This window comes from Diceros bicornis, chromosome 20, assembly GCF_020826845.1.
Source record: "Diceros bicornis minor isolate mBicDic1 chromosome 20, mDicBic1.mat.cur, whole genome shotgun sequence".
Lineage (NCBI taxonomy): Eukaryota > Metazoa > Chordata > Mammalia > Perissodactyla > Rhinocerotidae > Diceros > Diceros bicornis.
Genome location: NC_080759.1, coordinates 19,285,527 through 19,308,422, shown reverse-complemented (window position 1 = coordinate 19,308,422; position 22,896 = coordinate 19,285,527). Strand labels below are relative to the sequence as shown.

The following is a 22,896-nucleotide window of genomic DNA, read 5'->3' as shown; positions in this document are numbered from 1 at the left end:
TCGTTTATCCCAAGAGTTCCTTATACTCCATTTTTAAAAGGCAATAATGACCTATTTTAATAGATAAACCATGAAATAAGAGACTGGCATTGGTTGGGTTGATTCCCATGTAAAGGAGAGCTCACAAGCCCAGTGGCCTTCTGGTGACACTGATCAGCTTGACTGGCAGGTAGAAAAGTCCTCAATCACATTGTTTCCCTTCTAATCACTATACAATGAAGAGAGATTTGTCCACCAAACCTTTCACCCACTCCTGGAGCTCAGGAGGACCAGAGGCTGTCAGCCAATGAGGAAATTTCTGCTGATTGAATTCAGATCTCGCCTTGCTTGCTCTGAAGCAGGATCAGACATCTGACTGCTCAGTGTGTGGCTTCCCAGAAGGTTCAGAAACATGCTTGATGTGGGTACGGGATGGGGACAGGGGAATTCTTGCGGCCTACGGGGCAGAGAAGGGCTCCAAACACAACACTTGGGGTTTGGCAGAACCCAAGAACGTCACGCCAAGACCTTTTCCCTTCACTTTTAAGTCCATATGCATTTCAAAGGGAACTTAGTCCTCATTTCAGGAGTGAGTACACATTAGTCCTCAGAGCACAGTGATGTGAGCACTGATGACTGATATCTAAAATGTCCTACTCTGTTTTTTTCCTATCCAATTCCTGCTTATCTGTCAGAATCTAGCTCCTTTCCACCAAGACTTCTCCATCAATCTTCCGTGAACACTCCAGCCCACAGTACCACTAGCCTATGGTGACACAGCACTCATTCCTAGTGAGGTGGATCTTGACCACATACAGCCTTATGGCATCTTTTGAATTGTTGTAACTACTTGTATATACATATGTACGTCCATGTACATATTACGACTTTTAATGCACTTACTCAAAAACTGTTGACTGAGAACCTACTACTGCCAAACCCCATGCTTGGTATTGGGGATGTAATGGAGAGCAAGATAAGCAGGTCTTTGCCCTTCTGGACCTCACAGTGGGGAATTGTATCAGTCAGAGTTCAGTGCAGACAACAGGACCCACTCTAGGTATTTCCAACCAAAAGGGATTTAGTATAAGGAATAGAATGCTTACAGAACTATTGGAAGGACTGAAGAGGAAGTCAGGGGGCCACCACTGGACAATTTATTTTGACGGCATACAATTCTGACTTTGATCTGGAAACAGGACAGATGGTGCTGCTACCGATACTGCTGTCTCGCCACAACTGACTCACGCCCCCAAAGCTGGTGACTAGACATGGAATGCTGAGTCTACCCACCACACTTGACTCTAGCATCTATATGGCCTTGCTTACCAGAAAGAAAGCTTTTTATACGTATTTTCTGAATTTTGGAAAGGGAGAAAGGAGGGGACAAGTGTGGCCACAGTTTTCTGTGCTCTAGACAGCATCGCAGACCAGTTAGGCACGTGCTAAACACGCAAGACTAAACTGCCTTCTCCGTACTGCAGGTGATAGATTTTAAGTCAGAACTCATAATAGTTCACAGTTGGCATTTCTGTCCTAGGCTAGACTGGTCTGCCTTTCTCACACTTTTTTTAGCTGAAAAACCTCTATTTACCTTTGAAGATACAGCTCAAGCATCACCTCTTCCATGAGGTCTTTCTTCACCCTGATAAGATAAGTACTGGCCACTCCCTCCTTGGGTCCCCCGTGGAGGCAGGTGTGGTACGATGCCTATCATACTTCTTTGCACTGATTCCAGTCTCTCTGCTTGACTATGAGCTGTTGAAGATGATTCTGTGGCATGTGGCAGACACAGAATTAATGATTGCTGAATGAATGGGCAAAGCTGGGGCTTACCACAGACCCAAGACGCAGGTGGGGATTCCAGTGGTGCCTGTAAACCCATCCAGTCAGAGAAGAACTGTATGAGTGAGTCCTCTTGTTTTCATCTAGGCCGGAATTTTGGACAATGTTAGTGCATCTCAGCTCTGGTACAATAGTTTGGGGCAATTGCAAGACACTGTACAAATAACTGAGTAAGTGTAGTCTGAGCAAGGAGTAGGAAGCAGAAAAAAACTTAGTATCTGTTAGGACTCTGTTAGTTGCAACTAAAAGAGTTGAGCTAACAGAAACTAGTTGAACTAACAGAAACTCAACCCAAATGAGGTAAAGGAATAAAAGGGAATGTACTGACCAGCATAACTGAAAGGTCAAGGTCCTGGCTTCAGGCATAGCTGGATCCAGTCTACACCCTATGTCCTCAGGGGTCTGTCACTTTGGCTCAGTTTTCCTCTGTGGCCTATATTCTTACTCTGACTCTTCCTGCATGGTAGCAAAGGTGACCACCACAGCTTTCAACTTATACTTTACCCAGTCAGCAACCTCAGTGAAAACGGAGGCTCTCTCTCCCAATACTTCCCCCAAATCTTTCAGGATTGACTCTGACATGGCTCAGCTGTGTCCCAACTACCTCCACCTAAAGCCAGGAGGATAGAAGATGCAGGCTGTGGTGCTGTGCCTACCCTGAAACCAGGGAGCCTCCAAGGGCATGTCAACCCAACTAATGCCCATGGGCTGAATGTGGAAGGAGGGTGGCCCTCAAAGGAAAATCGAGGTGGTGTTACCAGAAAGAGGAGTAGGGATGGTGGGTAGGAAAAACCACATGTTTCCCCGTGGTAGGCATCTAGTACTTTGCTATCTCCAAAGACCGACTCTTCATTTTGAAAGAGACTTTCAACTCCTCTGGGGCTCCAGAGCAACAGGAAAACTGCAGCCATTCTCAGGGTGCTTCTCTGACGGGCTGCCCAGGGGGATTGGTACAAAACAGAAAAATTTGACATCATTTCTAAGTTTCAGTTGAGATTGGGGAAAGGAAAAGCCCATCAGTTTTGGGTCTTGAGTACTAAAATGAGAGTAAGAAGGAAGAGGAAAAACGCTTGGGATGTAAATGTAATGAACAGCAGAAAATAATTGAAAAGGAAGTGGCTTCCTCTCTTGTATCAGTCAGGCCTTGTGAGGAACAAGAGAGGTACCTTCTCTGGAGCCTCAGCTGCTCTGCTGCCTTTCCAGCCGCCTCCTTGGGAAGAATGAGGCTTTAACAACTAGCATGGTGTCAGGGCTGGCTCCCACCCAAGCCTGAACAGTGCTCCCATTGAGGGACCCCAGGGCCAGCCCTCGATGCCTCTCCCTTCTCCTGCTCCCCTCAATGGGCCATTTGTGGGACTAACAAGGACCGGGAGACACACCGCCCATCTCCTACGAGGCCCCAGCAGCTGCAGGATTCTTCAGGAACTCCACAGGGCCCCTGTACATCTCTGCAAAGAGACCAACAGGCAGGATGCCGGATTCAGAAAGGGGTCCCTAGGAGCCTCCTGAATGGGAGAGAAAATACTTTTCAGTTCTCTTCTCTCTTCCAGGCCTTTCCCCCCTCTCCTGGGATAGTGGCTCTTCACCCCAAAAATATTTGGCATCCTGTCTTCTTGCGGCATGCACACCCTCCTGTCCTACCCTCCTTGCTGGCTGGGAGAGAGAAGAAAGAGGAGGAATAAGCTGAGAGTTTATGATTGCAGCCGTATTCAAATATTCCATTCGGGCTAAAGTGACCTAGAGTAGGAAGTAATGGCTAAAAAATTCTCATCAAACCCCAAGGTCACAGCTACTGTTCTTATTGATCTTTTAATCCCACAACAGTGCAAAAGAATAGTAGACAGTAAGATTTTATTTCTCCTGTGCCCATTAGGTCATGATCGCTATTGCCCTGGGAAACAGACCAGCATACTGTCCAAAACGGACAGGCGAGGACACATCGTTCCCAACTTCCTACTTCCATAGGATATAGAAGCTTGCTTATATGTTTTCATTTAAGAGGTGGAAGTGACCCCTGCCCAAACGTCTCCCTCCACGAACTTATTATTGCACGTGAAAATCTCCCATTCTTGTCATATTTCCTTTGTTTGTAGGTTGAAGCAAGTGTGGTCTGCATGAATAGAAGCCTGCCTATCCGGTGGAAATTCACTGAAGTATCATTTCTCTGGGCTCCAGACATCAAGTCTTATAAGTGATTAATATCACAGTGGGAAGCAAGTGATCCTGTCTTTCCCAGAGTAACAGCTGGGATAAAGAGGAGAAGGACAGCTCCAGAGACAAACTTTGCCTACTTGACAACGGACAGAATCTGAAGGGGGATCTAGTACAGCTTCACAGTTCAATCCCTCCACAACCTCTTTGCCAGAAGGTTGATATCTGGCCTTATTCTCCAGGATCAGAGGACTCCCCTCCTCCAGTGCCAGTCCGTTCCACTTTCAAACAAATCTTATTCATAGAAGAATTCTTCCTTATGTCAACACCCAAACGGTTCCACTGCAACGTCCAGACATTGATCCTGGTCTTGCCCCACTGATAGACACTCTAATTCTGGGAAACCCTCAACCCTTCAGATAAATATTTCCACACAGAAATCACTCATGCCTCCTCCTGAGCTTTTCCTCTTTGGACTAAATCGTGGCTCCTGCAAATCCTCCAACAGTTTCATGTATGATACATTTGCCTGATTTTTACCAACTGGTTAACTATCGCCAGCAAACTCGGATTTGTCTTGGACACTTTTAAAGATAGGGAATTCAGCTGAGGTTTGGCCAGGGTTAAAATTCAGGACCATTACCACCCTTGATAGGAGGGTTCTACCTCCAGGAACGCACTCTAAGAGTTGACGCTCGTCATGTGACACTGGACTCCCACTGAACTTCCTGGTGATAAAACTCATGAGACTTTTCACATGAACTTCTGTTAATCCAGTCATCTCCAGTCAATTGATTTTTTTCAGCCTAAGACTTAATATTCATTTCTTATTAAACTTTATCCCCATAGTTTCAGTCCATTAATCTAACATGTCGAGATCTTTTACGAATATTAATTCAGTTAGTAGAACCTTCCAAATTTATGTAACCTACAAATACCCAATATGTCTTCTATATTGTCCTTCAAATTATTAATAAAAGTGAAGGGAAAACTGATAAGCTCAGATAAAGAGCCCTGAAACCCAATATCAGAGATCTTGCAATGCCATGTTAAAGCCATGTAAATACAACAAAAACAGATGCCAGAACACTGGGAGCTCAGTCCTGCTTTCCAACCCAGAGACACCTCGCATAAAAGAATACTCTATTGTTGGACATAAGGAAGTACTTCTATGTTTTCCTTAAGTTGCCTTTGGATAGGGATGGGCAGTATTGTTTTTCATACTCTGCAAACATAAGATTCTATGAATGCAGCAAAAGCAATGGCCTTTTAACCTATCTTATGCATTCGGTAACAGGTCTCTGATCTTTAAAGAAGATTATTTTTTATTGAAACAGCCTTCTTGCCAAAATTTTATGTGCTCCTTTCTAAGACAGATTCCCAAATCAAAGCCTATCCAATCAATACGGCAATAAAAGCCACATCAAAAACTTACCCCTGTATTTTCCTGGGGTTCTCTAAACTCTGCCCAAACAGACACTAGGTTTTCATTTCCCAGCAAGAAAGAGAACCACTCTATAAATTACTTGCAGAAACTAGCTCAAATTCCATATCCAAGTTCTTGCAAAGCAGATTTGAATATTAAGTTAAAGCAGCTCTCAGGGTGGAAACCTCCCAGTTTGAAGGCAGAAACCCCTTTTGGCAAAGTCATGTGAAAAATGCAAGCACGTCTCAATCAGATGCTTTTCCTAGGCCATTCCCCAGCTTCATGCCTAACGGAGGTTGAGTGTGAGCTGAAAAATGGATTGGATAATAACGTGAGAATAAATAAGTCATTTATTTGGGGTTTCTAATGGATAAAAATTTCACTGGGAAAAAAGTCACAACTAAGTTCAGGTTTTGACCTAGTCTAATCATGGGATGAACAACCACAAGGAAACCCAAGTAATTCTATTACTTCTGGAGCTCAAGCCCATTGGAATATTAATCTCTTTTCCATAAAGTCCTATTACAAATAATAAGTTGGATCATAGCTTACCTTGCCACATTTCAGCCTTATGAAAGGAAGTTTATATTGAGTCATCACGTTGTACACTTGAAACTAATACTATATTATATGCCAATTATGTCTCAATAAAAAAGAATAAAAATAAATAAATAAAAATAAACAAATAAATAAAAAGAAGTTTACTTCTCTCCAGAAGTAATCTTTTTTACCTATCTCTCTTTCCAAAAACCCTGTTTGAATTACTGTGTAGTCTTCTCAATCATTTTGCAGGAACTGTTCTGATAAAATATCACTTCTCTCATTCACTTCTAATGCCCAGCACCTTCCCATGCAGTAAGTCACCAAGTCCTTCTCTCATAATATCTCCCCATCCAGCCCCTCCTCTGATTTCTCTCACTATGTCCTATTGGAATGACATGTAACCTGAGGCCTTCAGGCCTCAGGGTCACCTTTTCCTTTAATATCCAAATGTCATTCTTGGAATTGCAGGAAGTCTAGTGCCCGTCTCAATATTTCAGAGGATTGGCCAGAGGATGCTTCTCTGGGGCATTGCCAGTCACCTCTCCCTCCAAACTCCTGCTCCTGGCTCCTCCCAATCTGCTCTGCCCCTCTTGTCTACTCCCCACAGCGCTTTGTCCTTCACACACGTGCTATTCTTGCCCCTTCCTTCCACAAGGCACTGCCAACGTAAGGCCATATTGCACAAGACTTACAGAGACGGTTTGGAAATTTTGGAAAGGAATGATAGCACAACATAAAATTTAACTCAGCAACACCGTTGCTAATGTCCATCCATAAGGAATCCCTTCCTGGCCAAGTTACTGGGCCTGCCCTCAGAATGGATTTCCAGGCACCATTTCCTCTCTTCCGCATCCAGCAAGGGAAAATTCAATCTTCCTTAGCACTAAAAAAAAGAAAACAACCAGCCCAAAATCTATGGTAATTCAGTAATCCTGAAACACAGACTTGCCTGCAGTCAGATATTTTTAGTAGCAATTTTTAAAATTTGGCAAGCAAAAAAACTTTTTTAATGACATAAAGATGCAAAATCACTGGAGCACTTTTTGAAAACATCACAGAACAACTATATGATATAATAGCTTTCAGCTCTTTAGGTTATTCCGCTACACCTAAAGGGAGCAGCCCGTGAGCGAATATTTGCAGCTTCTTTCAGTTGTGGAAAAATTGTTCATTATGTAATGTCAAAGAAAAGCAGGACCCCAAACTGTATACAGAGTATGAAGTAAACTCTGTAACAAGTCTGGAGGAAAGCATGCCGGGTTATCAACAGGGATTACAGGAGTATGGGTGATTGCTATTTTATTGTTTAAGCTTTCCTGTGCTTTTTAAAGCCCACTGGATAATCACTGTCTTTTATGACCATGTAAACCATTGAGATTTACTTATGTGGACACCTGCCTGCAGACACAAGATTGCTTTCAGGCTGGGGCTTACCCTAATCCCAGGGAAATAGTTCATTCCACATCAGCTCAAACATCACCCACGAGGCCCTCTATGCCCACCCATCTTCCCTTCCCACTGGGCAGTTGGTTGCTTCATCCATCTTCAATCTATAATACACTGTACAACCTTTTTTGGTACTTTTCATGTCTGTATCAGTCAGAGTCTCAGCAAGAGACAAATAACACACTTATATTGAAGAGACTTCATTACAGAGACTCTTTACAAAGAAGCAGGGTATAAGGAAGCCACAAAAGATGGTATAAACTCCAAGAAAATAAGATGCACCTCTGTTACCACCCCCAGCCTGAAAAGGTAACAGGAAGGAGTGGTTCCCAGAGCCTGGAAAAAGAACCAGAGGGATGCTTGACAGGAGCCACAACCATCAGTAGAGGGATAAAACCAGCTTACAGCAAACCCTCAGGAAAGGAGGCAATTCACTCTCCTCCTTCCTTCCAATTATCTACTGGTGTTCATCATTGGCAGGGGGCAAGAGGGCCCTTTGATGTGGTCCATAGAGGGCAGCCTCCCAGAAAGAAAGCAGGGAGAAAGATGGTGAGTGGACCTAGAGTTACAAACCAAAGATCCAGTACAGTAACATAATTATTGATTTACAGGCATGGTCCCCGTGTCTGAGGGTCTCTCTTTGCCTGCGGGTCTCTCTTGCCTTTTATATTGCAAAGCATGTAGAGCTCAAGATCGCAGTCTATGCATTGCAGAGTCCAGACTCATCACCCCTCCGGTCTTCTCTCCAAAGGATTTCAGGGGGTGAGTCTTCTGAGCTGGGCCTTGCTACCTCCCGCCTGCTTCCTCCGTCTGCCCTTCTCTCTCTAGACCACTTCCTCCCATGTTGGACACCACCCTTCTTCCTTCCTTATTCTCAAATCAGCACAAATTCAAGGGTTGTTGTATGTATAAGACTTCTAACTGAAGGGTAGGGGGCAGAGCGGGGTAACTGCAACACAGCGTCAGAAACAGTTTCAAAACCTTTATTAGGCATCTCTTTCATAAATATTCCTTAACCACTCTCTACCATGAGCAATTTCTCAATTGTATTCACTGCCATCTTCCAGGGACCCCATCCCCTTCAAGGGCCTTCTCTTCTCCCTTTAACGATAACCCTCTAAAACCGTAAACTCTGTTACACTCTTCTTTGTCTAAACTTTTAGATATTTTAATGCAATAGTTTAAAAAAATCCAATTGGCAAATTTTATAAATAAAGTTTTATTGGAACCAGGGCCAGAATTAGGGTGAGGAAAATGAGGCAAGATCATACACATGCAGGATCAGATTTTCTCTTTATTTAAAATTTTCACACTTTGTTCATGAAGGATTTTTTTCCATTAATTTTGATTTTTAAATGTTACATTATAATAGTACTTATCTTGATCACTAAGTTTTTTTGCATGTCCTTATTTTTGCACTCAAGGCAGAAATATCACCCTAGTCCTCACATCCTCCTAGTCCTGGCCCTGCCAGTGTCAGGTGGGAGGCAGGGGCTCATCTTTCTACATCAAATAGGCCCATTAACATGCTTTTCCAAACAAAAAGATAACTTCTTTTTCCAAGCAGAATTTTGCCTTCAGACTCCTGCTGATTTTGAGAATGATTTTTTCTTGCTACCCCTCCCTCATTGGACCATGAGATCCTTCAAGACAGAAAATGATGCTTCATCTGTTTCTAAATCCCCAGTGCCCAGACTTAGTAGATGAATTATACATATTTACTGAACACAAGGATCTAATGCAAAAATTCCTGTGTAAGTAACATCAGTTTGTTAATTGTTGAATCTGTTTAGAGCTTTTCTTTTTCATGTTAAAATTGAAAGTCTTAGAAAACCAACTGGCAAGGGCCTGAAGAGATCATTTAATCTAACCTTTTCATTTTACATATTAGGAGACTGAGGCCTATGTACATGATTATACATGCCAGCAAGTTGTTCAGGGTTTATCCAGAATAATTAATATTTCCCCCTGTCAGGGTGCCATCCCATCTAGATAATATTGATAGAATCCCAGTGGGCAGAAAAGAGTAAAATTCTCCAGAGGGTTCAGGAAGCCCCACGTTATTATTTCTCCCAACAGAAATTTCAAGGCACAGAAAGTGGAGCTCATCGTGTGAACACACGAGAGAGGAGAAATGGGAAAATTACTGACACCCAACCCAGAGACCTGAGTCAGAACAGCTTTTATCAGAAGGAAATGCAGAAATACTAATATCCAGGAGAAGCTGGACTTGTAAATCAAAGCCAGAAAGTACATGTGCCCAAGGTGAAGGCATGAGTGAAAGATTTACAGAGAGAAGGAAGAAGGTGATAAGGAAAACCTGGTTCTCTACAATGAACTCATTGTGTCAAACTTGTGAGGCACCCAGCAAGCTGACAAGGGTCCCTTCACCCCTGTGCCCAGGACAGTTTGGCCAAAGGACATCTAGGGTGACATGTCACAAACAGTCAGCACTAATCTCTTATCCCGGAATAGCCCGAAGAACCCGTTGAGCCTGACTGGCTGCCTTTGAGAAACGCCTTTGGAATTCTTTGTTCAGTCCTGCTTGGTTTACACTGGATCCGTCTCTCCTGGGTTTTCTCTAGTGACCTGATCTTCGTCCACGATGACATCTCCCAAGAGATCCACGAACCCCCAGATTTGCCCAGTGGGCAACACTAATAAGATCCAATTGGACGTAATACGTTCAAAACAGACGAGGCACGCATTCACATACAAGTCAGAGCTGCCACAAAGTCACTTCTTCCTCACAATATCTCCCTGGCAGAAAATAGGTCAAACTGACCTTGAAAAAGAAATACCCTTTTTTGATTGGTTACCATGGCAATGCCAACCCTCCCTCCCCAGGGCACCTGCCGCCGGGGTTTGCACCTGCCAGCTGGTAGCAAGAGCAGCCCAGCAGCCTTGGTTCCCTGTCACTGGGCTCACTTCACCAACCAAGGTGCCAGCAGTGCCAGTTGGCTTCCTGATATGGATACCTGCCCACTAAGCATTGGCCCAGAGATTGGGGACTTTCACAAAGGCCAGCCAACAGCTGGCAGGCAGGCACCGCCAGGTCATTGTCATCCTGGGCTGAATTGGAGACAAAGGCTCTGTCTGTCCCATGGTATCCCTTCCTCCCTCAGTGTTTTATTTTCAGCTCCAGGTCCCTTCCTATGGGAGGGCCATGTGGCTGAAGGTGCCTTTCTTGGCTTTTTTTGTTCCTTTGGCGTTACCCTGCCTGTGCACATTGGTGTAGAAAAGCTTTCCCCATCCCGAGTCTTGTTTTATTGCAAATCAGAAAGCTCACCATAAGTCACCCCGGAGCAGTGGGTTCAGATTTGGAGCTGGTAACCAGAAGCTGCGTCAAACTTCCTCCCCTGGCTCCACACCAAGGCCTCCGAGAATTTCTTGTCACATGAGGTTAGTGTAGTTTCACATCCTCTAAAGCAAAGCTCTGTCGAAACTCCCTAGTCTCACATGGCTTCAGCTCAAAACAACCACCCCACTCAGCTGTCTTCCTAACAGTTTCGTGCAGCGAGTCAGGAGACCTGGATCCCCGTTTCAGCTTAGTCTACATGACCCTGAGCATTCACTGGTCCTCAGTCACTTCTTATGGAAAATTAAGGGCAAAAGTAGCTGTCACTAGGGTCCCTTTCAACTCTCCTTTTTAAAACAAAACCAAAAATTAACGCTTTATTTTCCCTACTGCTTTCTAAAGAAGTTGCTAACCTGAGAATCTCTGAAGACTAACAGAGATTATTGTGGTTTAAAAAATAAATGGATACACACAACAACATGGATGAATCTCAAAAATATTATTTGAGTGAAAGAAGCCTCATACAAAGTTCTAGAATAGGCAAAACTAACCTAGTATAAAAAATAAAATAGGATAGTGGTTGCCTTGAGGGATGGAGGGGGAGCTGAGATTCCCTGGGAAGGGGCATGAAGGAACTTTCTGAGATGAAGGTTATACTTTATATTTGCATAGAGGTTTGGGTTACACAGGTGAAAGCCTTTGTCCAAACTCATAGAATGCTACTCTTAAGGTGGATTAATAGAGGGATAGAAGGGCCAGCCCTGTGGTGTAGTGGTTAAGTTTGGCACGCTCCACTTGGGCAGCCTGGGTTCATGGGTTCAGATACTGGGCGCAGACCCATACCACTTGTCAGCCATGCTGTGGTGGCAACCCACATATAAAATAGAGGAAGATTGGCACAGATGTAAGCTCAGGGCCAATCTTCCTCAGCAAAAAAAAAAAAAGAGGGATAGAGAGATAAGTAAAGCAATTGTAGCAAAATGTTCATTGTAGAATCTAAGTGGGTATATGGGTGTTCACTGTGTAATTCCTTCAACTTTGCTATGCATTTGGAAATTGTCATAACAAAATATTGGGGAAAAAATACACTGTAATAAATTACAAGATTCCTGTCCTATCCCCTCCCTCATTCTTTCTTGACATGTGATCTTTATTCCCATTAAATGAGTCAGTGGAAATGGGAATTATCATTGATTTGAGCAGACAAGTTAATGGTGCTCTGTGATGACTAATTACTTTATCACTGCCCTTGGCCTTCAAGGGAAGAGGACACAAGTTCCACGCATCTAGAACCTATCCTTTGGCCTCACCTTCCTTGGCACAATTATCAGAGACAGTTTTCCTGTGAAGCTGGTCACGCACTCACATCAGGGATTGGTCTCTCTTCATACCACATGTGCCTCTACTCTTTGATTATCAACATCCTTAACAGCCTTACAATGAACACATTCCAATTAAGGCATTTAATCCAATCCCAAATGTAATGGGAACATACATTTTTAGAACCCCTCTAGGGGTAAGTCAATTACCAAGGGACAGATTACAAGTGCATCTTTTACTAGACTCACTACCCTGTTACCCCATCATAAATATATGTCCCTGAAATATTGGCTTTCTTGACCACTTCCCTTTAAGACTTCCCAAACACATTCTTCTTTGTTCCTCCCCAATTTGATTTCTTCTCCCTGAAAATCTTCAATCCAGACACACACAAAAGAGCGTATGTTACTATGGTCCACACTGGAACCAGCAGAGAGCTAATTCACAGCTAATTTCTTTTGGAGGGAAAAATTAAAGGAAAGAAGCAATTACTAAGAAGCCAGAGTAAATCTATTTCCTAGGGGTAGAATTCATGACACTTGTCCATTCTTCTGCTTGGCAAGTTAATCAAATCTAACAGAAACACATTTACTGAGCACCAGATATGTTCAAGGCCTTGAATCATCCAAGGAATTAGATTAGCTTCTTTACTCCAAACCAGTGTATAATCTAATCTAATGAAGGAGATAAAACATAAGCTGATGCAAAGTTGAACAATAAAATATATAGACAATTGTTCCATACCTCAGTGGAAGAGGTGTCCAAGCTCTGTGAACAATGAACTGATGACTGAACGGTGGGCACTATGGGAGTTTAAGAAAGGACATATCGCGGGGCCGGCCTGGTGGCGCAAGCGGTTAAGTGCGCGCGCTCCACTGTGGCGGCCTGGGGTTCACCAGTTCGGATCCTGGGCATGCACCGATGCACCACTTGGCAAGCCATGCTGTGGCGGCGTCCCATATAAAGTGGAGGAAGATGGGCACGGATGTTAGCCCCGGGCCAGTCTTCCTCAGCAGAAAAAGAGGAGGATTGGCAGATGTAGCACCGGGCTGATCTCCTCACACACACACAAAAAAGAAAGGATATATCACCTCTTACGGGAGGGGGGACAGAAGCCTCACAAGGGTGGGATTTCAGCTATGTCTGGAACAATAGGTAGAATTTGAGGAATGCAAGAAGAAAAGAGACCACCTTGGGTAGGTAAAACTGGGTGATTAAAGGAGTACTTTTGTTTACAATGCTTAAAACCAAAGCATCATCCATGTGTAAAAGGCCTCTGTAACTCTGAGGAATTTGTGTCCAAATTCTCCACCCACTGTTTTGGGGGAAATTCTGAAATAAAATTGAATTCTTTGAAAATCAGCTTCAGTCTGCCCTAATGTCTCAAAGAAAATGAAGATAGCTCACTTCATCAAACTGGCCCACTGAGACAACATTAGCAACAATCACCGCTCAGGAGGGACATCTCTATGACCCGAGTACCCCCAAATGACACACACAGGGGAATGTCAGTTCTTCTAAATAAGACCTTATCCAGCATTAAAAAGAGGCCCAAGGGTCATCGTTCATTCAGCCAGGTCATAGCAGGGAAGGGTGAGGTTTAGTGCTCTTCAGAGCCATGGTCAACTCTTCTACATTAATGCTTATTTCCAGATTAATCCTAGATTTCCATACACTCCACAAAAAGGAAAAATGAAAACCACCTAGGCAATCAGAAAATTTCCTCTACTTTGATTTCTCACAATTTTAGTTGTGGCAGCAGATGATTTATAATCTGGATTAAAAGGATTGGATCTGTATATGAAGAGTCAATGTATATTCAAATATATATAATAATTTTTTCCAGCTTTATTGAGATATAATTGACATACAATATTGTGTGTGTGTGCATTTAAGGTGTACCAGGTAATGATAAAAAATATGGTTAGTGGGTTTTTAAAATTCACATTTGTTCCCCTGTGTACCCACTGGATCGTTCAACTAGCACACTGGGGAATGAGCAAGGAGCTCATTTTGGGTTACATAGGTGAAAGGTTTCAATCTCAACTTTGATCTGTGTGACCTTGGGCCAGTCTCACAATGTTTCTGAGCCTCCATTTCTTTAGACATAGGTGGAAAATATAAACAGTTACCTCAAAGAGTTGATGTGAGAATGAAATAGAACAGTGAGTGTGAAACAGGAGGTGATGTTGGCCCACAGTAGATGCTCTATGTACATGTCTGTCTAATTGAATTTAGAAGAACCTGCTTTGTGAGTAAGAATCATGTTAAGTTGGTCAAAAATCAGATTTGGACCCATAATTAATCAGCTATGCCATTGTTTTCTTCATTCCAACAATTCTTCTCAAATAAAGAGTTTACATTTATAAAAGTCTGTTAGAAAGGATTACAGATTTGATAGGCATCTTTCAAGAACCCTGCCGCCCCCCAACACACACACATTTGTTAAAAATTAACGTTTGGTCCCTTTTGTGAAGGCTTTTATGAGGAAATCTCATAGTCCTGAAAGGAGGTATGTGATTTCCTTCATTTCTCTTTACCTGCAGAAACCGAGGCACGAAGGCGAGACACAGGTGTGACCAGGCCCTTTGAGTGGTTCAGCTGACTGAACTGCTTCCAGGCCAGAATCGTTCACCCTGATACCCTAAAACAAGCCAAAGGAATGGGAATTAAAAGAAGTGGAAATCCACAGTTTAAAAATATTGCAATTTCCAATGAGAATTGACCAGAATTGAGGTTAAAGACAGATTTCAGCATTTTTTCGTCACTAGTTTCTCAATGGACCATTTCCTGTCCTCTCACTGTCAAGTTTAGAGAATTCAACAAACCACAAGGACACATCACTGCTCCACACACTGCCTGGAAGCAGAGTTTGTGTTCACCAACAGCAAAATGTGTGCACCACCTCTACAAATGCATGTGACACAGCCTCACATTTTGTGTGTGTGTGACCACAACCTCAAAGAAACCAAAAAAAAAAAAAAAATAGTATGACGTTTAATTTCACCAGAGTAAGGAAAAGAATCCAAAAGTACAACAGAAGTAAAGAATGTTCGACTTGGGAAAAACCTTAGAGCCTGTGTTAGCCAAACCTCTTCATATTACAGAAAAAGAAACTGGACCTCAGAGAAATTTCCAATTCAAATGGAAGTTACACCTGAGAGTCTGAATCTGAGACCCTACGTGGTACCACCTGAAGATAGGGTTGGAATTGACCTTATAAATAATGTATGCTAAATTTCTCACTACATTGAGGAGGAAACTGAGGCCTAAAGAAATTAAATGGCTGCACTGAGGTCATGCAGTTACTTAGTAGGACTAAATCCCATATGTTTATGTTTCTCAGAGAGAGCTTTGGTACCTTCCTCCTCTGCCCCAAACCCAATCCAGCAGCCTGCACCACTCTTTCATTCTATGAGATGGGCAATTGATGTTTTTCATATGTTCTTATATAAATAACCACATCAATAAGGTTTAAAGACCCACATCTCCTTTTCAACCAGATGAGCATTCCCTTGTAGAAATTCAGGAGTCACTAGTTAAGCCCAGTCCACTGCAAAAATGGCCAGAGAGCACCCAGGCAATTTTAAATATCCGCCTGTGTTTTATAACCACCCAAAGTCTGTCAGCCTCAAGGAAATCAGCTAGGAGCATTCAGCACTTTCCCATGTGTAGTCTATCTCTATTTACAAAAATAAACAAATTTGGGTACTGAAAGACTACAGCAAACACAGATATTTTTACCCATGGTTACAGTAGCTATGTTGATCTTCTGCTCTTAGTGGTAAATATGTTGAGATAATGAGATTGCTGAAAATTAACCAAATGTAAGAAGTTGTATAAATTCTATGTGGTCCTGTAGAGAACTAGTCCATTAATAATTCAGAAAAACTCAAGCTTTAGAGCCATTTGTTTCATTCATTTAATGGTTTGACAAAAATTTCTTACTATGTGTTTGGAACTTTCTAGATGCTGGAGACACAGCAGGGAACAAAGTTCCTTCCCTCTTGGATCTTACATTCTAATAACCAAACAAGGTAAAGCCATAATATATTAGATGTTGATATGTGCCATGGAGGAAATAGAAAGCGGGGAAGTAGGACTGTGGGTGCCAGGCTGAAGAGGTTGGGAAGGGAGTTGCCATGTATTATATTTAAGATGGCCTTGCTGATAAACAGAGATGAAAGAAATTAGAAGGCAGCCTTTGTGTATACCTGGAGGAAGTGCTTTCCAAGCAGAGAGCCAACAAGTGCAAAGGCATCAAGCAGGAGTGGCATATCCTTGGAACAGCAAGAAGGTCAGTGTGGCTAGAGCAGAGTGAGTGAGGGGAGAGTGGAAGGAGATGATGTCCGCAAGGTGGTTGAGGCCAATTGGGTGGGGACTTATTGGGCCTTGGAGGGGCTTTGACTTGTACTCAAAGTGAGATGGAAAGGCACTGGCAGGTATGGAACAGAGGAGTGACATGATCTGACTTCCATTTAAAAGAATCATGTTGCCTCTGTGTTGAAAAACAATTATAGCTTATTGGCTATTACAATAATCCAGGTGAGAGATGATGGTGGCTTGGACTCTGATGGTAGTGGTAGAGGGGGTAAGAATTAGTAAGATTCTTGGAGGCAGAACTCACAGTATTTCTTGGTAAATTGGATGAGGAAAAGAGAAGAATCGATGACTTCAAGGTTTTCCACTTGAGCAGCTCTTGAGTGGAACCGCCATTTGCTAGAATGAGGAAGTCTATGGGAGGAGTAGGTTTGGGTTGCAGGGGAGGGGGTTATGAATCAAGAGTTCAACCCTAACCTCATTGGGCTGAAGATGCCTTTTAGATATCCAGTCAATAGACACATCCTATTACAGACACATCTTATTAGAGATGGGTCTCAAGAATGCGGTTGAATATACAACAGAGTTCAGAGCAGAGATCCAGCCTGGAGATGTAACTGTTGGTCTTGTTAACATATGGACAATACTGAAAGGCATGAGATCATCTAGTGAAGGTAGATAAAAAAAAAAGGGCCCTGAGACACTCCAATGTTTGGAGGAGGGTGAGACGAGGAGGTACCAGCAAAGAAGGTGGAGGAAGGGACCAGAGAGGAATACCAAGATCAGAGACCAGTATTCCCAAGTCAGGTGAGTGATCAGCTATATCCAATGCTACTGATTTTGGATACAAGCTGAATTATAATGGGAAAAGCAAAAAATTGCTGCCTGTGTCTCCTATCATATCTATAACCTCCTGTTAATAATAATAATAGCAAGAATAGTGGTGATTAAGAACTACCACCTATGGAATGTCTGTCAAGTCACAAGGATTGTGCTTTGGCAAATCTCGCATGCCGCCCTGACAGATTGGTAATGGCTACCTGGAGCAGTGTGTTGAAAAGGAGTCTGAGGCTGCCTCAGCTTAAAGAAAAGGATTGAGTTGTGATTTCTGCCATGGACATAGAATGAGGAACTGGCATCACATTTGCCGGGTATTCATGATCTCTGTAATAGGACTTTACATACATTATCTTTAGGGCTCGCAACACCTCAGTGATGATGTAATTAGCCCCTTTTTACAAATGCAGAAACCTAGTTCAGGGGCATTTACTTAACCCCCTGAGGTGGCACAGCTAGATGAGGCAAAGGGGAGCTTTTGTCCAGGTCGGCCAGCCTTTGCCGCACGCTGCACAGTTTCTCTCTCCATCTCATCAGAAAAGTACACAGAATTTCAGATTCCCGGAGTGCACCTCTTCTAATTTAAACCTGTGACACAGAAAGCATATACAGTCGTGCACAGCATAATGACATTTTGGTCAACGATGGACCACATGTACGACAGTGGTCCCATAAGATTAGTACCATATAGCCTAGGTATGTAGTAGGACACACCATCTAGGTTTGTGTAAGTACACTCTATGATGTTCAACAGCAACGAAATCACCTAATGATGTATTTCTCAGAATGTGTCCCCATTGTTAAGCAGCGCATGACTATAACCAAAAGGATAAACTTCAGGGGCCGGCCCATGGCATAGTGGTTAAGTGCGCACACTCTGCTGCTGGTGGCCTGGGTTCAGATCCCGGGCGCGCACCAACACACTGCTTGTCAGGCCATGCTGTGGCAACGTCCCATATAAAGTGGAGGAAGATGTGCACAGATGTTAGTCCAGGGCAAGTCTTCCTCAGCAAAAAGAGGAGGATTGGCACAGATGTTAGCTCAGGGCTGATCTCCCTCACAAAAAAAAAGAAAGAAGAAAAATAAAAAGGGTAAACTTCAAAAGTAATGATTTGTTTATGCTCAAAGAAAATATGGTACAGCTGGATTCATGAGCCGATTTAGCAAGATATGTTTACAAATTTAAATATAAAAGAAAAACAAAACATGAGACATGAGCAGTCAAAATTATTCAAATAGAAGTTTTTTCAACCTAGGGCGGTTGAAGATGACACAGTAAGAGCAACCATTAAAAATATGACTATTATTTTGTCTTCATCGTTCCCATAGCAACCTAGTATTACTACTCCCTGCCAAAAAATAACTCAGTAGGCACCAAGAATTCTCATCCTCTCTTTTAGCACCAAGACCTTCCCACAGCCATTTGTATTAACATTTGCAAAAGATTTATTTCCCTTTGATTCACATAATTCCACATTCCCAAGAATATCTGGACTGGAGCATGGCCAGTAGCCTGCAGGGCCTGCAACCGTCTCCCTGGTCCTGGGTAGCTCCCTGGGTGCCCATGAATGGCTCATTGTTAAAGACAAACCCACTGCGGAGAACAGAGAAAACACAGAAGAGGAATCAGTGTCATGTTCCGAGGGAGGACTGGTCTGGATTTTGAGCAATGAAGCTGAGTGGGAGTGGCAAGCACCTAAGGCTGCTGTGAGCCAGTGATTGATACCTCCCCGTGCAGGGCTCCTCTGAGATGCTGCCCAGGTCACCATCAACAATCAACTCACTTCAGGAGATTCTGAACCCAAGTCCTTCCATGTGGCCGAGCAGAGAGCTAGAGCAAGCCCCAAACTGAAAATCATCTTCATCATCCCCAAGCATCTGTCAAGCACCAACTGTATGCAGGAATAAACATTGGTATTCAGAGAAAAGTCCAAGGTCACCGTCAAATAGCATGTATGGCTTGAGCAATTGGCCAAAAATCCAAGAAAAGCGTGATCTCTAGACTCTTACATGACGGAGACTGGGAACACAGACATTGCTCTGATTTTTGCTACTGACTTTCTGCATATTTTCTACTTTATCTATGCCAGCTAACAGGGCACTTTGGAGAAAGGTCCAGCTGCTCACTTCAAAGTCCATTGAAATCAAAGATAAAAAATACTATAATTGTAGCATTTCTTGGAATTAATCAGCCTTTACTAAATTCAATTGCAGAGTGGATTAAATGTTTTCCTGATGTATACTTTCTGCATTTAGACCATATTTACTATTTCAAAGATATGTTAATAAACCCCATAATTAATGTTTTATGAGTATATTCTAGTAGCCACAAGCCTATAGTTCAGAATATGGCTCTTTTCAAAAAGTTGCACATTCTCATACTTATTCAGGCCTTTTATTGTCCTTACTGGGGCTTTTTCTTTTTAATAGTCAGCAAACTACCATATTTCAAGATAAAATTCTCGTGCTGCATTACTTCTCCCAGCTCTCAGAAACCCACCAGAACGTATCAGAGAAAAGCAAAGAAGTGATCCAGAAACAGTAGACGAATTCAGTTATGGTCATAATCTATCTGCAAAAACAATAGCTATATCTGCTCAAGTGAAAATATATCTGACTTTATGCCATGGAGAAAAATAAACCAAACTTGCTAAAACATGCCTCTCTCCTTCAACCGCCCTACCTAACCATTCTGCAAAAAACGCCGAAAGGCTATATGGAATCTAAGCTTCTACCCTATGGACACATCTTGGTCTTCATTGAGGCCATTAATACATTAAAAACACTGATGAAGGGCTATTTGTTGGGTAAGTCATTTTTCCCTTGACATTTATTATCAGGAGAAAAGTTTTTCTGTTTTAATACCCACATTCTGGCATATAATTACTGTAATAAAGTCTACTTCTTCACTCTGGGTGACTGCTGCCAGTATTATGAAATCATGGCAATGGTTGTAAAAATAAGGGAGGTCACAACCTTTCCACACACACACACACCCACTCTGCAGCTGATATTAAATAGCTTTGGTGGGAAAATGCAGACCTTTAAACTTTCTCTACCAAACTCAATGCATTCTGTATTTAACTTCTTCTTTAAAACAGTTTGTGTTATAAGAATTCAAAAACTGCATATGGCCATGGAAAAAAAAAAAAAAGAAGGAGCTTATACTTAATTAGCTCCTAAGTCTGACTTGGACGAAGCATAAGAACAACAATTTCTTTGTGCTAACTATTTTTAATGATATGCATTACATGCATTGGCCTGTCTACTGCCCAGACTGTTCCAGCATCAATCCTGCTTTAGTGTTACGCTTTTGGCAAAGGACAGCATTGGAAAAAGTCTCCATTTCAATGCTTTGCCATTTTGGTAGGGATAATAATTCCTAACAGTATGAATTCCCTCTAAATTTTAAACCACCACCGTGGCTTTGTGACCACAAGATAGTCAACATCCAAGTACATCAGATGCTATACAAATATGCTCCTTACACCTCCAGCAGTACTCAATATTTTGATTCATCCTCTCTGGGCTTAAACCGCTTGAATATTTTAATCCAATTGCTTTCAGCTATTCTCCTTACATAACTGTTGGATATAATTTTTCTACTTCCAACCAAGACCCAAGTCAAGCTAATTGAGGATCATAATAAGGGCAGATAGGCCCAAGAGGGAGTATCTTGTGCAATTTTTAAAAAATCTTCTAGTTATTTATGGGATAGGAATTTCCTTAGGGAGGGTCTAAGGAAATACCTATTTTAAAAGTAGAATCTTAGGTTTCCAAATTAAAATAATCTTGAGTAGAGATGCTGTTTGAGGGGTCAGAAGGTCAGGAGCTCTCCTTGCTCTTGGAACGGGAAATCACAGAATCCATTGTCTTCCAAAGAAACATAGAGAATATAGAAGCAAATAGAATGTTGCAGAACAAGGTGTGTTAGACCCACACGAAAGCACCAACAGGGGGTCCAGCCCGGTGGCGCAAGCGGTTATGTGCACGCGCCCCACTGCGGTGGCCCAGTGTTCGCCGGTTCGGATCCTGGGTGCGCACCAACGCACTGCTTGGCAAGCCATGCTGTGGGGGCGTCCCATATAAAGTAGAGGAAGATGGGCATGGATGTTAGCCCAGGGCCAGTCTTCCTCAGCAAAAAAAGAGGAGGATTGGCAGATGTTAGCTCAGGGCCGATCTTCCTCAAAAAAAAAAAAAAGAAAACACCAACAGAGCACCATACAGAGAAAGCCAACCCTGGGATTGCCACCCCTGCTTCAAAAAGAGCAGCTCTGCTTCATTTCCTTGCCCTGTGCATCAGGTTTTATTCAGGGAGGAAAAGAGCTACTATAACCACAGTGAAAAACCGTTTGAGGTGTTCATACCCTGTGACCAGCACTTCTGTTCCTCGGCATGTGTCCTGGAGTAATTTGTACACGTGTGCCCCAGATCACACATATATGAATGTTCACAGCATCCTCGTCCATAGTGGCTCCACCAGAAACAACCCAAATGTCCATCCTTAGTACAATGGATCGATACATCATGATGAATTCTTACAACGGGGAACTATACAGTAGTGGAAATAATAAACCAGAGGTTTGTGCCACAACATGGATGAATTTTGCAAACACAATGCTGTATGAAAGAAGCAAGACACAGGAGAAAACACAGAATTATTCCATTTTTGTAAAGTTTTAAAACAGGCAATATTAATCTATATTGTTTAGAGATGCACATACAGGCAATAAAACTAGGAAGAAAAGCAAGTAAATGATTATCACAGAAGTCTGAAGAATATTTCTTTTGGGAGGTGAGAGAAGGCTGTAATCAAGACTCAGGATAGGAGCTAGAAGAAATTTCTGGGATGCTGGTAAGGTTTTGTTTCTCATCCTTTAAAATGTTTCTATGTAAGTAGTTTATCTTTTATTTCAAAATTGCGAAAAACAAAAGGACAACTCCTAAAAAAGAGAAATTTGAAAACTCTCTGCTTCAGTCTAGCTTCTTCACGGGAAAGATACAGAACTGGAGGCCAGGGAGATTAAGTCAATTGCCCATATCTCCTGTCACTCTAATGTGCAGCTTCTGGGTCCAGGGCTCAGTCACAGAGTCTCTTCCCCAGTGCTTTAGGGGGCCCAAGTTCCTAAGGGGGCCAGGAAATGAAGCAGAGCTGCTCTTTTTGAAACAGGGGTGGCAATCCCAGGGTTGACTTTCTCTGTATGGTGCTCTCTTGGTGCTTTCTTTCCTTTTTTTTTTTTTTGAGGAAGATCGGCCCTGAGCTAACATCTGCCAATCCTCCTCTTTTTGTCCCCTCAGGCTCTCTGTCCAGCTTGCAAACTGACCCACTCCTCTCTTTCCCTCACCCCACCGCCCCTCTCCCTTATGGCCCGCCTCCAGCATCTCTCACTGTGGGTTCACAGCTGAGGTCCTCCTCTGAGGCCCACCGGACAGATGCAGAGACTGTACATGCTTCTCTGGATAAATACACATGCCCACTTGTACTCTACCTGGCTTGCCATTTCTATGTAGAAAATATCTAATATTTAATCTACACCCTAAAACCTAATATACTTTGCATTCTACAGATATTTAAAACCAAAGTAAAGTTTATTAACTACAAATATTAAATCCAATTCTTGTAGACACTTTTCAACCCTCCTTCCAATAAACAGTGGAAGTGCAGTGTGAGTTATATACTTGCCGCTTGAGGGGTTTCTTCCTGAACTACTACTCCTTGAGCTGCACAGCA

General features: G+C 42.6%; 1 long non-coding RNA gene across 1 annotated transcript in view; it reads right to left on the bottom strand.

Moving 5' to 3' along the window:
* LOC131418897 (uncharacterized) overlaps positions 1-22,896 on the bottom strand; it is a 44,578-nt gene that overhangs the window by 3,245 nt on the left and 18,437 nt on the right. Inside the window, exon 3 of the long non-coding RNA XR_009223068.1 lies at positions 14,549-14,652. This is a non-coding gene — a long non-coding RNA (uncharacterized LOC131418897). The remainder of the gene's footprint in view (positions 1-14,548; positions 14,653-22,896) is intronic.